This window comes from Dendrobium catenatum, unplaced genomic scaffold (assembly GCF_001605985.2).
Source record: "Dendrobium catenatum unplaced genomic scaffold, ASM160598v2 fragScaff_scaffold_262, whole genome shotgun sequence".
NCBI lineage: Eukaryota > Viridiplantae > Streptophyta > Magnoliopsida > Asparagales > Orchidaceae > Dendrobium > Dendrobium catenatum.
In genome coordinates, this window is record NW_021318724.1 from 600,890 (window position 1) to 605,154 (window position 4,265).

Here is a 4,265-nt window from a genome sequence, read left to right on the forward strand (position 1 = left end):
ATATTTTTATGAACCAACCGGTTCTTTCCAACCCGGACCGATTCAACGGCTCACCGGTTGAACCGCCGGTTCAATCCGGTTGATTAGGTTCTATGCAGAGCCGGTTCTAAAGCTGTAACGGACCGGCCACCAGACCGGTTCACGGTCGAACTGGTTGAACCGGCCGGTTCGGTCCGGTTTTCAAAACCTTGATTTTAAATACTCGATTCTTAAATAAACAAACGCGAATAACATCATTTGAAGCTCGTGAACAAGCTCGACATTAAGTTCGATAAGAGGCTCGATTCGTGTTCGATTTTAAACTCGTGAATAAGCTCGATAAAATAAATAATATTTGATTTAGAACGCTTCTCCTTTCCATTAGAACGCTCTATCAGATTGCTGTAGGTATCAGATATTACTTAACTTGTTGTCTAAGTAATTGTATAAATCATTGCTTTTGTTAATGCTGCTGTTAGAAAAATTCTGTGAACATGGGATTTACTTATAAATCATTGCCTTTGTTATATAGACAATTATTTTTATTATAAATGTGTTTGTTCATATATATTTTCATGAACATGTTTGTTTGATAGTTTAAAAAAATTCATTAAATATGTTCGCGAACATGCTCGATGTAATCGTTTGTTATGAAGCTCGATAAAGCTCATTTGTTAAGTTAATGAACATCTAAAAGTTAAGCTCGTTTATAACTCGTTCATGTTTGATAAGCACTAAACGAACTGAACATAAACCTAACATGAACACTCGTTAATTTAAATAAACCAAACATGAACACAAACAATAAAGCCCAAATAAACATGTGTCAACCTTGAACAAACTGATATTAAATGAACACAAACATGAACACTCACATACTCGGCTCGGCTCGATTCGTTTGCAGCCTTAACTAAGCTCTTTGTAGACGGACATTGGTGAACTCTCTTAAAATAATTAAATATTTGAAAAGTATTGTTGTAACTCTAAAATAGAAGCTAAATTGAAATAAAAAAATTATTTAATTAACTAGACAATTTTTCAAAATAAAACATGTGTATAATTAAGTTTTGAAATTTATTGTGAAGTTGCACTTATTCAATTTTAAGATTATTTTAGCTCCTTTAAAAAAAATTTGGAACAAGTCAAAAATTTTTTATTCTAGGGTTATTTGATTTGGTGGATTATGATGGTAGAGTTAAGGAAATTTATGAATTTTATAAGTAAAATAAATGCAAAATAATTTATAAGGAATTTTGAATATCCACACTATAGTTTTTATGTAAAATACCTTGAAAATGGGGAAAAACTTTGGGGCTTTGCACAATTTAAATGAATTCACTAGGTTTTATAGTTGATTATAAATGAGGCACTTTCTTGAGGGGAAGACCTTGGCTCGATGTAGCCAATATACATTTTATAGAGGTAGTACTGTAATATCAAAAATCTGCTCCAGGATCGTCCAGGACGATCTGGATCGTCCTGGGACGATCAGTGGAAATTCTGCTCCAGTGATTAGCATGATCATAGTCGACGAGTGAAGTAGGTCGGAAGAGCTGTAGTTAGACGACGATGATCGAAATGACTGTAGTTGGGTGACAGAGATCAGAAGGATCATTTTTAGTGACGGTGGTCGGAATGACCATAGTCGATGGGCAACGGAGGTCGAAAAGATAATAGTCGGATAACGGTGGTCTAAAGGACCGTATTCAGTCGACGAAGGTCTAAAGGATCGTAGTTCGTGAAGGTGGTCGAAAGGACCTTAGTTAGGCGTCAGCGGTCGGGGAAGCCGTAGGCTAGAGATGGCGGTTGGAGAGACCGTACAGAAGGCGATGGAGTTCAGAAAGACCGTATTTTTTCGTTGAAGGTTGGAAATATCATAGTCGGGCGACGACGGTCAGAAAGACTTAAGCCGGGTAATTGATGTCGGAAGGATCGCAGTTGGATGATGGTGGCCGATGAGACTATAGTCAGGTGATGGTTGTTGGAGAGACCGACGTCAGCTGGTGATAGAGTTCGGAAGAACCATAGTTAGGCAACGATTGGCGGCTGAGCGGAAGTCTAGCAATGGTTGGTGACTAAGCGGTAGTACGTCAACAATGTGGTTGGGCAAAAGTTTAGTGACAGTCAGTGGCTAGGTTGAAGTTTGGCGATGGTTAGTGGTCGAGCAGAAGTTTGGCGATGGTTGGTGATCGGACGGTAGTTTGAAGATAATGGGTGGTCAGGCAGAAGCGACTTGCTCTCTGGACAGATTTCGTACAAACGGATCGTCCCGACTGCTCCAGGTTCGTACAGACGAAAATGACAGATTTCCTCACAAATTTCTTCAGTTCGTCCAGTACTAAATCCAGTTGTACAGACGAACTGCACTAAAAAAAATCAGCTTTTTGAAGGGTTTTACACGAGGAGCTTGATGGCAATAGCGATCTCAGATGTCTCTTCTTTTTTTCTCCCCATTCCTTTTGTGAAGAATGATGTGTCTATTTATATTTTTTTTAGTGTCATAGCTAGTAAATAGGTGGAAGATTAAGGGCATGGTGAGAGTGTTTTTAATGGATGACTAATATTACTTACCTTAATCATAGACCGTTTATTGAGCATTTAACTGCCTTTATGATGCCAAAATTTGATGATCTTTGCCTTTTTGGAGTTGTCTCGTCGAGCCCCTCGATTCAAATATAAGCATGTCATAACCGGATATCATTTTATATCCAATTTATGTTTTGAAGTTTCCAAGCATGCTTTGGGCCCTCAATTCGGACTATTTTGGGTTGTATTAGATTAATTTTTGTGTTGTTGGATCCGTCTCTTCGAGATGGTCAATTCAACTATAAGTTTGTTGAGATCGGATTTTGGATGGTCCAAAAATTAATTTTGAAAATTTCGATTCAATTTTACCTCGTGTTTCCTGCCCAATCAAAATTATTATTTTTGATGATATATCAAGATTAATATATTTCCTATTAAAGAGCCCCTTAATAAGGCAAATTTATGAAAAGAAGCTTAACACTAATTTAAATTAGTAAAGAGAACTTTGATTATTTTTAGCAATGTAATCACTCCGTACCTAACCAAATATTCTCCAAATCTTTCGCTCGCACCTCTCCGATGCATTGCGGTCTGCTTGGGGCCCCCACCCTACTGCTTTCATGGATCTGTCATTTTTTAATTTTTATAATTACCAGCCAGTGAAGAGATATATTTTAAAAATAAATATAACAATATCTTCTGGTCTCTTAAAATAGTCATTATATCAGATAATTCGAATTAGATAATATTGTTTTTCTTTTGAAATTAAATAGTTCCATCATTATCCATTCTGTGCGAGATATTTTGGACTCTCCGGTGCACAGCTGGCGTCCATATAGACCGGATAATTGTAAGTGGATCCTTAAGCTTTTGGTTATGTCAGCATACGGCTTCAATGTCCATTTGTCCCTTAAAAAAGTAAAACATTTTTGATATACTTATAAATTAAGCACTTATTATTTGTAATATGTAAATGCAAATTTAAATTATAATACATAATTTTCTTTATTAAATGTCAACTCTAATATATATATATATATTACATCAATATATTTTTTGCTTAATTTTTTTAGTTTTTATTTAAAATGGGCAAATCTTGTCAAAAAATTATAACACTTTTATCATGCGAAAAAAATAATGTTGGACGGATATATTTCTCGAGTTTAGGAGATTGAAGGAGAGAAGAGTAAAAGAAAAAAAGAAGTAAAAAAAAAGCATAAAATCAAGAGCAAATTTAAAGATTCAGCTTTGTAGCATATATTTATTATGCCATGAAGAAGAGTTGTTTAATATGGAGCTAAATAAGAGGGAATTTTCACTACTCAAGTTTTTTAAAATAATGTTTTATTCCAAAAGGCAATAGGGACATACAAGTAGTTCAAAAGAGGCAAAAAACACGGAAATCCAAAGTTAAAAATACCACAATAAGCGATAGACTGCAAATCAATCAGAAAAAATAAAAATAAATCAAAATAGAGCAAAAATAAAAAAAGGGTCCGTAAGGCAACCAGATTGAGAATGCCACCTAGTTGCCACGTCTGGACCATCCATTAATGGCAGAGAAAGCATCAACAAGAAGTCCCAAAAGCCAAATAAAAGTCACCATAGATCAAGCAGATGAAATACCTCCAAGGTTCCCATAACAAGCCAAGGCCATCCAGGGAAACATGCAGGAAATCATGCTCATCATCGTCCGACCCAAAAGAACAAACCAGCCAAGAGTCACCACACCGTTGATTACATCAAGAATATCCAAACAC